General features: G+C 54.5%; 1 long non-coding RNA gene and 2 pseudogenes across 2 annotated transcripts; 1 reads left to right on the top strand and 2 right to left on the bottom strand.

Annotated features, from left to right (window-relative positions):
- Window positions 1–2632: 2632 nt before the first annotated feature.
- LOC144378750 (RNA polymerase II subunit A C-terminal domain phosphatase SSU72 pseudogene) lies at window positions 2633–3217 on the bottom strand (annotated as a pseudogene).
- Window positions 3218–5327: 2110 nt separating this feature from the next.
- On the bottom strand, window positions 5328–5912 carry LOC118548090 (RNA polymerase II subunit A C-terminal domain phosphatase SSU72 pseudogene; annotated as a pseudogene).
- Window positions 5913–11155: 5243 nt separating this feature from the next.
- LOC144380414 (uncharacterized) lies at window positions 11156–13365 on the top strand. 2 transcript variants are annotated; one of them, XR_013444545.1, is made up of 4 exons: window positions 11156–11455; window positions 12049–12228; window positions 12490–12995; window positions 13082–13365. It is a non-coding gene; the product is annotated as an uncharacterized LOC144380414 (long non-coding RNA). The 2 variants fall into 2 exon arrangements; XR_013444544.1 differs by having other exon boundaries at window positions 12037–12228.
- Window positions 13366–14181: the final 816 nt, after the last annotated feature.

The following is a 14181-nucleotide window of genomic DNA, read 5'->3' as shown; positions in this document are numbered from 1 at the left end:
CTCTCCCCTCCCGCCCCCACCCCCTTCGCCCCCCTGCCTCCTCCTGCCCTGTGCCCCATCCCCCCGCCTGTCGCCCCCCTGCCCCCTCTCGCCCCGTGGCCCTTCCACCCCGCCCCCACCACCCCCTCTGCCCCACCTCAGCCCCCCTCGCCTCCTCCCTCACTCTGTCCCCCTCCCACCCCACCTTCCTCACCCCACCGCCCTTCCCACCCCGTGCCCCCTACCCCCGCCACCCCTCTGTCCCCCCTCTCGCCCCCTCCCTCTCCCTGCCCCCTCCCTCTCCCTGCCCCCTCATCCCCCTGCCCTCTCCTGACCCATGCCCCCCCCCGTGCCTGTCGCCCCCCCACCCCTCTCGTCCCCCTGCTCCCCCTCCCCCACTGCCCCCTGTCCCTCTGCTTCCCTCTCACCCCCTCCCTCCCCCTTCCCCCCTCGCCACTGCCCCTTATCCCCCGCACCTGCCGCCCCCTAGCCCCCGTGCCGCCCCCTAGCCCCCGTCCCCCTAGTCTCCCTGTCCCCCCACCACCTCTTTACCCTTCCGCTCCCCTCTCTCCCCTCCCGCCCCCACCCCCTTCGCCCCCCTGCCTCCTGCCCCGTGCCCCATCCCCGCGCCCCATCCCCCCGCCTGTCGCCGCCCCGCCCCCACCACCCCCTCTGCCCCACCTCAGCCCCCCTCGCCTCCTCCCTCACCCTGTCCCCCTCCCACCCCACCTCCCTCACCCCACCGCCCCCCCACCCCGTGCCCCCTACCCCCGCCACCCCTCTGTCCCCCCCTCTCGCCCCCTCCCTCTCCCTGCCCCCTCCCTCTCCCTGCCCCCTCATCCCCCTGCCCTCTCCTGACCCATGTCCCCTCCCCCCACCCCCGCGCCTGTCGCCCCCTTCCCCGCCCCCCCACCCCTCTCATCCCCCTGCTCCCCCTCCCCCACTGCCCCCTCTCCCTCTGCTTCCCTCTCACCCCCTCCCTCCCCCTTCCCCCCCTCACCACGTGCCCCTTATCCCCGCACGTGCCGCCCCCCTAGTCTCCCTGCTCCCCCCCCCCGCCAGCTCTTTACCCCTCCGCTCCCCTCTCTCCCTTCCCGCCCCCACCCCCTTCGCCCCCCTGCCTCCTCCTGCCCTGTGCCCCATCCCCCCCGCCTGTCGCCCCCCTGCCCCCTCTCGCCCCGTGGCCCTTCCACCCCGCCCCCACCACCCCCTCTGCCCCACCTCAGCCCCCCTCGCCTCCTCCCTCACTCTGTCCCCCTCCCACCCCACCTTCCTCACCCCACCGCCCTTCCCACCCCGTGCCCCCTACCCCCGCCACCCCTCTGTCCCCCCCTCTCGCCCCCTCCCTCTCCCTGCCCCCTCTCTCTCCCTGCCCCCTCATCCCCCTGCCCTCTCCTGACCCATGCCCCCCCCCCGCGCCTGTCGCCCCCCACCCCTCTCGTCCCCCTGCTCCCCCTCCCCCACTGCCCCCTGTCCCTCTGCTTCCCTCTCACCCCCTCCCTCCCCCTTCCCCCCTCGCCACTGCCCCTTATCCCCGCACGTGCCGCCCCCTAGCCCCCGTCCCCCTAGTCTCCCTGCCCCCCCACCACCTCTTTACCCTTCCGCTCCCCTCTCTCCCCTCCCGCCCCCACCCCCTTCGCCCCCCTGCCTCCTCCTGCCCCGTGCCCCATCCCCGCGCCCCATCCCCCCGCCTGTCGCCCCCTTGCTCCCTCTCGCCCCGTGGCCCTTCCACCCCGCCCCCACCACCCCCTCTGCCCCACCTCAGCCCCCCTCGCCTCCTCCCTCACCCTGTCCACCTCCCACCCCCCTCCCTCACCCCACCGCCCCCCCACCCCGTGCCCCCTACCCCCGCCACCCCTCTGTCCTCCCCCTCTCGCCCCCTCCCTCTCCCTGCCCCCTCCCTCTCCCTGCCTCCTCATCCCCCTGCCCTCTCCTGACCCATGCCCCCTCCCCCCACCCCCGCGCCTGTCGCCCCCTTCCCCCCACCCCTCTCATCCCCCTGCTCCCCCTCCCTCCCCCTTCCCCCCTCGCCACGTGCCCCTTATCCCCGCACGTGCTGCCCCCCTAGTCTCCCTGCCCCCCCTCCACCTCTTTACCCTTGAGCCCACCACCCTGAGAGGACCTGAGGTAAAATCAAGAGTCAAGCACTTAACCACTTAACCAACTGAACCACCCAGGCGCTCTCCGGTTCCCCCCCCCCCCCTTTTTTTTTTACCGGCGGCATATATTTACTAGACAATTGCAAGTTCTTTTCTAGTAAGATAAAGCCCCTTACTTTATTCAGGTTACTTGTACATTTTAGAAACTTGGCGGGGAGGGGAAGGAACCACAGTGAAAACCAGAGATAATACGGGATAAATGCACTACAAACTATTGTTTTTTGGGGGGGGCTGGATTAAAGGAAAAAAAGTTAATAATCAACATCTCTCTCACAAGTAAAACGGGGAGAGAAAAAACTTCAGTTCTTAATCTGGCGTTGACGCGTATCTTCTCATTTCGTAAGTGGGTGTACTTCTAGCCATCCACCGCCAGGAAAATACCTACAAGTAAAATCAAACATCAGGAGGTTCAAAGTTCTAACGAAAGGAAGTTCAGAAAGATGGCTTCTTGAGGCGGGGGACGGTGGGCCCGAAGCCAGGCCAGCTCAGGCCGGTTAGTAGAAGCAGACGGTGTGCAGGAAGGTTTTGCCGCTCTTCTCCTCGAACTCCTGCAGCAGCTCCTCGATGTCGTTATCTATGTCCTCGGTGTGCTGAATGCACTGGCAGAGCTCACAGATGAGGAACGCCCCCAGGGTGGCTTCTTCGAGGTTGTCTTGGATATCCACGTTGATCACATGCACCGGCTGGCAGGTTTCTTGCTCTCTCGAAGTCAGATCTTCCACCACTTGATCGTACACTCTCTCTTCGCAGGTAAGGATCAGATCGAAAATATCCTTACAATTCTGGAATCTTTCCGGGCGCGGCTTGATTCTCTTATTTCTATCCAGCATATGTAGAATGCCATTCTGCGTGTAGAGATCTTTATCCTTCCGAACGAGATCGTTGTACATCTGGTCGTAGGTCGTTTTAAAATCATACACATTTGGCTTGTCGGGCGCCGGCCCCGGGAGCTTCACGTGGGTTCCCGTTCCGAAGGATCGGACGCTGAATCCCCTTTTATTGAGGATGTTGTGCGCTTCCATGCTCCGGTTCTGGTTGCTCGAGCACACCACCGCCACTCGCAGCGGCACGGTCGACATAGCGGCAGCCATACCAACTGCGACACGAGCGATCCCCAGCTCCCGCCTAACAGCACTGCTTCTCTGCAAGCAAAATGGCGATTGTGGCGTCCGGAAGTCGTGAGGCCAAGGAGGTGGCGTCCCCGACGTAGAGGATTAAGGTGGCGTCCCCGACGTAGAGGATTAAGGTGGCGTCCCCGACGTAGAGGATTAAGGTGGCGTCCCCGGCGTAGAGGATTAAGGTGGCGTCCCCGACGTAGAGGATTAGGTGGCGTCCCCGACGTAGAGGATTAAGGTGGCGTCCCCGGCGTAGAGGATTAAGGTGGCGTCCCCGACGTAGAGGATTAGGTGGCGTCCCCGACGTAGAGGATTAAGGTGGCGTCCCCGGCGTAGAGGATTAAGGTGGCGTCCCCGACGTAGAGGATTAAGGTGGCGTCCCCGACGTAGAGGATTAAGATGGCGCGCGGCGTGGGCGTGTGTACGGTGTCCTGGTGGCCTTCCGCCCCCACAGGCGTAGTAGTTTCGAAAAAATAGTTCCCAATGAATCGTTTCTCCCGGTGTTTACACCCCTTCACAAAATGTCTTTGCAGTGCTCCTTCCATGAGGAAGTAGAATTATTTCTCTACTCTTTAAGTCTGAGCTGGCCACGGCATTTTTGATAAATAGAATGTGACTGAAGTCACGTGGGTGTGGGGGAGGGGTCTGAGTCTAGGGCTCAAGGGGCCTTGCCGCTCCCATTTTTGCTTGAGGAAATTTCCAGCTACCGTGTATAGAAGCCCGGGCTATACACGGGCTGCCCCCTCATCCCCCTGCCCTCTCCTGACCCATGCCCCCTCCCCCCACCCCCGCGCCTGTCGCCCCCTTCCCCGCCCCCCCACCCCTCTCGTCCCCCTGCTCCCCCTCCCCCACTGCCCCCTCTCCCTCTGCTTCCCTCTCACCCCCTCCCTCCCCCTTCCCCCCTCGCCACTGCCCCTTATCCCCGCACGTGCCGCCCCCTAGTCCCCGTCCCCCTAGTCTCCCTGCCCCCCCACCACCTCTTCACCCTTCCGCTCCCCTCTCTCCCCTCCTGCCCCCACCCCCTTCGCCCCCCTGCCTCCTCCTGTCCCGTGCCCCATCCCCGCGCCCCATCCCCCCGCCTGTCGCCCCCTTGCCCCCTCTCGCCCCGTGGCCCTTCCACCCCGCCCCCACCACCCCCTCTGCCCCACCTCAGCCCCCCTCGCCTCCTCCCTCACCCTGTCCACCTCCCACCCCCCCTCCCTCACCCCACCGCCCCCCCACCCCGTGCCCCCTACCCCCGCCACCCCTCTGTCCTCCCCCTCTCGCCCCCTCCCTCTCCCTGCCCCCTCCCTCTCCCTGCCTCCTCATCCCCCTGCCCTCTCCTGACCCATGCCCCCTCCCCCCACCCCCGCGCCTGTCGCCCCCTTCCCCCCACCCCTCTCATCCTCCTGCTCCCCCTCCCCCACTGCCCCCTCTCCCTCTGCTTCCCTCTCACCCCCTCCCTCCCTTCCCCCCCTCGCCACGTGCCCCTTATCCCCGCACGTGCCGCCCCCCTAGTCTCCCTGCCCCCCCCACCTCTTTACCCTGAGCCCACCACCCTGAGAGGACCTGAGGTAAAATCAAGAGTCAAGCACTTAACCACTTAACCAACTGAACCACCCAGGCGCTCTCCGGTTCCCCCCCCCCTTTTTTTTACCGGCGGCATATATTTACTAGACAATTGCAAGTTCTTTTCTAGTAAGATAAAGCCCCTTACTTTATTCAGGTTACTTGTACATTTTAGAAACTTGGCGGGGAGGGGAAGGAACCACAGTGAAAACCAGAGATAATACGGGATAAATGCACTACAAACTATTGTTTTTTGGGGGGGGCTGGATTAAAGGAAAAAAAGTTAATAATCAACATCTCTCTCACAAGTAAAACGGGGAGAGAAAAAACTTCAGTTCTTAATCTGGCGTTGACGCGTATCTTCTCATTTCGTAAGTGGGTGTACTTCTAGCCATCCACCGCCAGGAAAATACCTACAAGTAAAATCAAACATCAGGAGGTTCAAAGTTCTAACGAAAGGAAGTTCAGAAAGATGGCTTCTTGAGGCGGGGGACGGTGGGCCCGAAGTCAGGCCAGCTCAGGCCGGTTAGTAGAAGCAGACGGTGTGCAGGAAGGTTTTGCCGCTCTTCTCCTCGAACTCCTGCAGCAGCTCCTCGATGTCGTTATCTATGTCCTCGGTGTGCTGAATGCACTGGCAGAACTCATAGATGAGGAACGCCCCCAGGGTGGCTTCTTCGAGGTTGTCTTGGATATCCACGTTGATCACATGCACCGGCTGGCAGGTTTCTTGCTCTCTCGAAGTCAGATCTTCCACCACTTGATCGTACACTCTCTCTTCGCAGGTAAGGATCAGATCGAAAATATCCTTACAATTCTGGAATCTTTCCGGGCGCGGCTTGATTCTCTTATTTCTATCCAGCATATGTAGAATGCCATTCTGCGTGTAGAGATCTTTATCCTTCCGAACGAGATCGTTGTACATCTGGTCGTAGGTCGTTTTAAAATCATACACATTTGGCTTGTCGGGCGCCGGCCCCGGGAGCTTCACGTGGGTTCCCGTTCCGAAGGATCGGACGCTGAATCCCCTTTTATTGAGGATGTTGTGCGCTTCCATGCTCCGGTTCTGGTTGCTCGAGCACACCACCGCCACTCGCAGCGGCACGGTCGACATAGCGGCAGCCATACCAACTGCGACACGAGCGATCCCCAGCTCCCGCCTAACAGCACTGCTTCTCTGCAAGCAAAATGGCGATTGTGGCGTCCGGAAGTCGTGAGGCCAAGGAGGTGGCGTCCCCGACGTAGAGGATTAAGGTGGCGTCCCCGACGTAGAGGATTAAGGTGGCGTCCCCGACGTAGAGGATTAAGATGGCGCGCGGCGTGGGGGTGTGTACGGTGTCCTGGTGGCCTTCCGCCCCCACAGGCGTAGTAGTTTCGAAAAAATAGTTCCCAATGAATCGTTTCTCCCGGTGTTTACACCCCTTCACAAAATGTCTTTGCAGTGCTCCTTCCATGAGGAAGTAGAATTATTTCTCTACTCTTTAAGTCTGAGCTGGCCACGGCATTTTTGATAAATAGAATGTGACTGAAGTCACGTGGGTGTGGGGGAGGGGTCTGAGTCTAGGGCTCAAGGGGCCTTGCCGCTCCCATTTTTGCTTGAGGAAATTTCCAGCTACCGTGTATAGAAGCCCGGGCTATACACGGGCTGCCCCCTCATCCCCCTGCCCTCTCCTGACCCATGCCCCCTCCCCCCACCCCCGCGCCTGTCGCCCCCTTCCCCGCCCCCCCACCCCTCTCGTCCCCCTGCTCCCCCTCCCCCACTGCCCCCTCTCCCTGTGCTTCCCTCTCACCCCCTCCCTCCCCGCTCCCATTTTTGCTTGAGGAAATTTCCAGCTACCGTGTATAGAAGCCCGGGCTATCTTGGCGAGAGAAAGAGACCATTTGGAGGAGAACCAAGTTCCCCAGATACATTAGTGAATCTTGCCAGCACCATGAGAAGACAGAGGTCTAAACATCCCCCATCTAAACATCTAAACACTTATCCCCCAGCTATCTGAACCACCCCAGTTGAGTCATCAATTGTGTGGGTATTTGGGTTCTCTAACCTCAGCCAACACGTGGAGCAGAGATGATTTTTTTTTTTTTTAAAGATTTTATTTATTTATTTGACAGAGAGATAGCAAGAGCAGGAACACAAGCAGGGCGAGTGGGAGAGGGAGAAGCAGGCTTCCCGCCGAACAGGGAGCCTGATGTGGGACTCGATCCCAGGACCCTGGGATCATGACCTGAGCGGAAGGCAGACGCTTGACGACTGAGCCACCCAGGCGCCCAGCAGAGATGATTAATACACCCACCCCACTTCCCATTGCCCCAAATTCCTAACCCATAGAGTTGTGAGAAATAAAACAATAGTTGTTTTAGGCTCCCGACTCCGGGGATGGTTTGTTAGGCAGCTGTTAGCTAACTGATACAGCAGAGACTTAAGTTGCTCCACGGCATCCCTTCTCCTCTTTCTGCTCTTTTTTTTTTTTTTTTTTTAAGATTTTATTTATTTATTTGACGGAGAGAGTACAAGCAGGGGGAGCAGCGGAGGGAGAGGGAGAAGCAGGCTCCCCGCTGAGCAGGGAGCCCGATGCGGGACTCGATCCCAGGACCCTGAGATCATGACCTGAGCCGAAGGCAGACACTTAACCGACTGAGCCACCCAGGCATCCCTCCTCTTTGTCCTCTTTGAATGGTTCATTTCTCAGCTAGATACATGGCCACCTAAATAAAAATTACATTTCTCAACTTTCCTTGTAGGTAGATATAGCCGAATCCTCTGATCAAGTTTTGGCCAATGGGATATAAGTAGAAAGGGTACATGCAGCTTCCAGGGTAGCATTTATCTTTGAGGTCTTGATCTTAACAATACGTCAGAGTTTACTGGAGACTCTATTGTAATTGGAGAGACGGGAACACTTTGTAGGACAACCATCTTTGCTTCTACCTCACCTGAATGAGATGAGGGTGGTTTTGGCACCTGTGAGGAAAAAAATAAGAGCACCAGCAACCAAAGCAGTGTGCTTAAGGCAAGGCTTCTGGATCAAAAAGTTAATGTAGAAAAAGGATCTAAAAATGATACGGCATGAGGATTGGAGTAGAGGGAACCCTCACGCAGTGTTGGTGAGAACGCAAACTGGTGCAGCCACTGTGGAAAATAGCATGAAGGTTCCTCAAAATTTAAACTTAGAACTACCATGTGATCCAGCAATTCCACTTCTGGGTATTTATCCAAGGAAAACGAAAACATGAACTCAAAAAGATATCTTCAGCCCCATGTTCATCGCAGCATTATTTACAATAGCCAAGATACGGAAGCAACCTAAGTGTCCACTGATGGATGAATGGTTAAAGAAAATGTCATATAGACACAGATGTAGATATGTGTATGTATGTATATACACACACACAATAGAGTATCATTAGATCATAAACAAGAATGAAATCTTGTCATTTGCAACAACATGGATGGACCTTGAGGGCATGATGCTAAGTGAACTAACTCAGAGAAAGACAAATACCATATGATCTCACTTGTAGATAGAATCTAAAAACAAAAACAAAAAAACCAGGGGTGCCTGGCTGGCTTGGTCAGAAGAGCATGTGACTCTGGTGAGTTCAGGCCCCACGTTGGGTGTAGATAGTACTTAAAAATAAAATCTTTAAAATGAACAAACAAAAAACCCCAACAATTTCATAGATGCATACAACAGATAGGTGGTTGACAGAGGTAGGGAATGGGTGTGTGTGTGTAAAATGGGTGAAGGGAGTCAAAGGGGGCAAATCCAGTTATAAAATGAATTAGTCCTGGGGATATAATGTACAAATAATACTGAGTTATATATTTGGAAGTTGTTAAGAGAGTAACTCTTTGGGGGCACCTGGGTGGCTCAGTCGATTAAGCGTCTGCCTTCGGCTCAGGTCATTATCTCAGGGTCCTGGGATGGAGCCCCGCATCGGGCTCCTTGCTCTGTGGGGAGCCTGTTTCTCCCTCTGCCTGCCACTCCCTCTGCTTGTGCTCGCTCTCTCTTCTCTCTCTCTCTGACAAATATATAAATAAAAATCCTCAAAAAAAAAAAAGTTATCTCTTAAAAGTTCCCATCACAAGAAAAAAATTGTAATTATGTGTGGTGATGGATGTTAATGAGACTTACTGTGGTGATCGTTTCTCAATATATACAAATATTGAATCATGCTGTACACCTGAAACAAGTATACTAGTTATACCTCAATAAAACTAAGGTTTTTTTGTTTTTTTTTTGTTTTTTTAATGATACAGGGCGCTCCAGTTGGAAAGACTGCCTTTAACATGCTCATAATATTTTTTTAAAGATTTTATTTATTTATTTATTTTTGCATGCACGTGCAAGAGAGAGTGAGTGAAAGAGAGCATGAGCAGGGGGGAGGAACAGAGGGAGAAGCAGGCTCCCTGCTCGGAGCCGGATGCGGGGCTCAATCCCAGGACCCCGGGATCATGACCTAAGCGGAAGGCAGACCCTCAACCAACTGAGCCACCCAGGCGCCCCAGTAATCTAACATTTTGAGTGCCTTGGCAAATATGTTGTGGTGAATCTTCTCAATGAAATTTGATTTAAGGGGCGCCTGGGTGGCTCAGTTGGTTGAGCGTCTGCCTTTGGCTCAGGTCGTGATCCCAGGTCCTGGGATGGAGCCTAGCATTGGGCTCCCCACTCAGCGGGAAGTCTGCTTGTCCCTCTCCCTCTGCCCCTCACCCCTGCTCATGTGTGCGTTCTCTCTTGCTCACTCTGCTCTCTCTCTCTCAAGTAAATAAATAAAATCTAAAAAAAGAAATTTGATCTAAATCACAACTTGGGGCATGAAATTCTCTCAGGATAATAACACAGGCCTGGTACTCGCATCTCCATTCCCCACTCATGGTTTATGGTTGTGATCTTGCTGTATAGAAACTACAGAGATCTTGTCATAGCCTGGCTGCAGATGAACAGTCCTTCCAAGCCTGATAGAGAGTTGAGAGGTATGATTAAAAGTCTGGATGAGAAGGGCTGGCATAGATGCCTGCCTAGGGCTCCCCATCCTGTTAGCCACTAGGCCTGCCCATGCTTCATCTCTTGATTCTGTCACCTTCTCTCTCCCCATGGTCACTTCCCTGTGTTCAGCATTTATAATTTCTCTCCAGGGCTCCCTGACCCTGCCCTCAGTCCTGTCCCCTTGAATCCATTCTCTGCTCTGCGGCCACAGTGATTTCTCTAGAAAGTATATCAGATTCATGATATTCCTGTGCTTAGGATCCTAGCAGTATAACCCTAGCAAGTCTCCCCAGTCCTTTCATAGGAAGTAGAAAGCCTCCTTCAGGCTCTGTGTGATCTAGCACCACTTTTTCTCCTGCCTCATCACCATTCCTCTTCATTCACATGCTGGCTGTGCTCCAGCCACCCTGGATGACTTGAAAACTCGTGAAGCGAGCGGCCCGGCTGTCAAAGCCTCAGGGGCTCTTTCCTGGCCCCTTCTTCTAGGTCAACACTTCACTGCCTTTGTAAGACTCAGCTTATGCATGAGGCTACCTCCTTGAGGCCTCTCAGATTAAGGCCTCCTTCTTCGTGTTCCTACTTGCCAGGCTGTTTTCTGAGGGTCAGTCTTGCCCACAGGACTGTCACGTGCTTGATGTAAGTGTAGCACCCACAGCCAGTGCTCCCCCCGCCCCATATCCTATCAGCACTTTTCATTTCCAGCCATTTCCAGATCTCCTCCAGAAAGCGGCTCCAGGAGCCCGAGGACAGGCCCTCTAAAAAACAGACAGGTACTGGTTATTGGCAACAAAAGCTCACTGAGGCCAGGGGGTGTTCAAAAACAGTACAGAGGTATCCAGGGGAAGCCAAGAGGCACCACCAACATTGGCAACAATGATTTTTGGTAAAGAACAGGAGGTTTCCTTGAGCTCCTCACCTCTTTGAGCATGATGGATGCTCCTCTTCCATGCTTCTCTCTGTTTTTGCTCTTGCTGTGAATTCCATGGGGACAGCGACAGCGCAACTTTGTCCCCCCGGCAATCACACAAGGCCCCGTACCTAGCCTGCCTGAATCACCGTTGCCCAAGGGATGGAAGATCGAACGTTCTGTCCAATAAGGGCATAAACTGCAAATGCAGGGGCCAAGGTGGAAACAGCTGTCTGGGAACAAGGCAGAGGTCAGGACAGGGACTAGGGCCTTAGCTGGTTCTGGAATGATTGTTTCATACCTGGGGCCAGTTTGGCAGCCTCATCATTATCCGTCAACTCATCCCCCTGAATGACTGGTGCCTCCTGAGGATGTGAAATACTGGTAGCTGTTACTAACTTGGCGTGTGTGGGTGGGGTGGGGGCTTGGGGAAGAAAGGTGCTTCTCAGCTTCCTCCGGGAGAGCCCAGATGATTCTGAACTTGGAAGAGAGTGAGGTCAAAGAGAAGCCGGACGTGTAAGCCAGAGGGAAGGGGACTTTCAGGTTAGGGGAGAAGTCTCCAGGACAGAGCTGATTTGACTCGGAAAGTAGCCAGAGGAGAGATTCTAGTGGGTGCACGCACCCTGCTGTGGCACTCGCTTGGGCACTTGATACCTTACCTTTTAAAATCTTTTGTTGTTGTTTTTTTGTTTGTTTTGTTTTTTTTAGATCTGACTGTTAACTCTCCTTCTGAAGCAAGAGGGCTCTGGGGACTGACTCACGGTAATTAAAATCACATGAGATTGGTCTAAAAAACCTGGAAAGTCATGATTAATTTACAGTGAGAAATCCAGTCCTTTATTCCGTTATTTATTCCATGCATATTTACTGAGTGCTGACCTAAGCCAGGCCAGTCATGCATAACCCTAAAGTTCTTTCTGGAAGGTAGCATATAGTCTTCGGGCAGGAGACAAAAACCACGCCGGTTATTTTAACGGAGAGAATTTAACATAGAGAGTATTCAGCTAGCTATACTCACCAGATAGTTAGCTAGGTATGGTCACTGAAGAACCCAAAAAACCAAAAAGGGAGCTCACAGGCGGCATGGAGGTAGTAATCTCAGACAGCAGCTATTACTGGTGGGGGGACAAAGGAGGGGGGAAATGGAATTACTAAAACCTAGAAGCTCAGAGGGGGGAATCACATGGGGCTGCAAATCAGATGCCCCAGGAAACGGCACCTGCCGAATGGTGCTGGTGGCTGAGCTCGGGGTGGGGGGGCCCCACGGAGGCAGGACCCAGATCCCCGAGGAAGGGATGCTGGCTGGGTCCGTGAGAGTCAGAAAGACTGCACAGTAGATTCAGTTGCTGTTACAGGAAGGAAATGCTGTGAAGAAACGTGGAGGATGCCATTCACGGGATCAGGAAGCCAGCAGGAAGCCAGCAGCCGCGCGAAGGAAGAAATAAGTCCCTACTTCTTCGTCTAACTTTGAATCTTCCTCTGACACCTCCTGTGGGCAGAGCCCAACCGAGAGCTGCTGGCTGAGCAGAAATGTGGTTTGTAAAGCCCCAGCCCCAGCATCACAAAGACCGGGGGGGGGGGGGGGGGGCGTGGTTTAGACACAGTATCTCAAAAACTGACATCTCCAAGGAAGTTTGAGGTGAGTGAGGGTGAGCTGACCCCTTTCCCCGCAACCTCACTACCAGTTCACACAAGAGCAAGTCTCTGACCAAATTCTGTCACACGCAGAGATGTTTATCAAACATGCATTCATTAGGAACCAGACACAGAAAAAGTCCCTGCAACCTGTTCTCTAGGCTCGAGGAAGTCCCAGCTCTCAGCCTACTGCTTGCGTAAGAGGGCCACTCAAGGCAGATGCAACATTCTGGAAGTATCGGGGAACCAGAAATCCTCCAAAACTCAAGGTCAGACCAAAACCTCAGGTGCCACTTGGGAGGTGCGGGCTGGAGGCCTTGCTCGCATCCGATCGCCTCTTCAAGTGCAGGTAGAGAGCATCTCGAACATACTTAAGCAAATCCGTAGGTCCTGAATACCTTGCATTTCACCAAGAGCCTATTTCTGACTTTCATCATGCTAATGAACAAGCCACCAATTTCATCCCTGAAAACCCATTTCTGACTTTCATTTTGCTAATTAGCAGAACCTCAGGTATTGATGAAACCCTTGTGATCTTGCATTTGGATGCGGCCTTTCTGAGGCCAAGCTGGCTGCGGAGCTGGAGAGGGGACTTTGATGAGGGGCGAAAGGCTGCCCCTGGGATTGAAGCATTAGCAAACACTGACATAACAATCACAACGCTCAGGTACAAGTATTTCAAAAATAAAATGCAGACGTCATAATAGGTTCGAGGTTTTTTAAATGCTATTTATTTGTTTATGATTTTTAAAGGAGGCTCCATGCCCAACGTAGGGCTCGAACTCATGACCCCGAGATCAAGAGTCGTGAGCTCTACTAATTGAGTCAGCCAGAAACTGCGCCAGGGTTTGGTGGAGGACCAGCCACAGTCCTCGCTCTGAAGAAGCTCGCAGCTTGGAGACAAAGGATAAAGAGGCGACTGCAGTGCGCACCAAGAGTGCGGATGGGGGTCCACCAGCTTGGGCTGGGCACTCGATTGTCCGCAAACCTCCCGTGTAGGTTGAGTCTCCAAATAAAATACAGGACGCCCAATTCAATCTGCATCTCAGATCAACAATATTATTTTAGTATAAGTACTTGTATTTTATTTGCAAAATCTGGCAACCTACTTCCAGGCAAAGCGAGAAGGGAAGCCAAACAGGGCAGAGTTTCACTTGGTGAGTGTGGATCAGTCAAGATGGGAGGGTGAGGTAGTTTTAGGTTCTGTGCTGGAATTACCCATTCCCATCTACCTCCCTGGACAAGCCCATGTGTTTTGGAGGTCAGGGGGTTTGCTTCTCCGAGCAGTGCTGGTTCCAAGCCATGTGTGGTCTCTCTGAGCTCCCCTTTTATTGCAGAGTAAAACCCTTCTGCCAGCACATTCTTCTCAGACCCCCAAGGAGCTGGTTATGTTTAAGTTCACATAATGGCAACGGCATTTTTTCCCCTCTTCTAAATAGGTCCCCCAAATGATGTTTGCTCATGGCTTTCATTTCCTTTTTCCATTGGTGGCTGATCTCATTTTCCTCTTAAACTTGCCCAAGGCTAGCCAGCCAGAAGTTAATCTCACCTCTGGCTTCAAGGCCTGTGCCCTTTCTACTGTACAGTGTCAGTCTGTGTCCCTGAAATTGCATTCCCCATTACAGGGAAGTAGCTGTTGGGTAAGGTGGAGGACACAAGGCTTGGAGTCAGAGGGCTTGCGCCTTGTTCAGAAATGCAAACATCAGAGACAAGGTCAGGAGCACAGAGAGGGCTTTGATGTTCAAGAGCTGCATAGGTTTGGCAACGCATGCGGGTTGACCTGCCAGAACCTCTTGATAAACTTGAACTCTGGGCATGCAGAGTGACCCAAGGCTAGGCGCTGTTAGTGATCC

This window comes from Halichoerus grypus, chromosome X (genome assembly GCF_964656455.1).
Source record: "Halichoerus grypus chromosome X, mHalGry1.hap1.1, whole genome shotgun sequence".
Taxonomy (NCBI): Eukaryota; Metazoa; Chordata; class Mammalia; order Carnivora; family Phocidae; genus Halichoerus; species Halichoerus grypus.
Note: the sequence above shows the minus strand (reverse complement) of the source record. Positions and strands in the feature narration are given on the sequence as shown.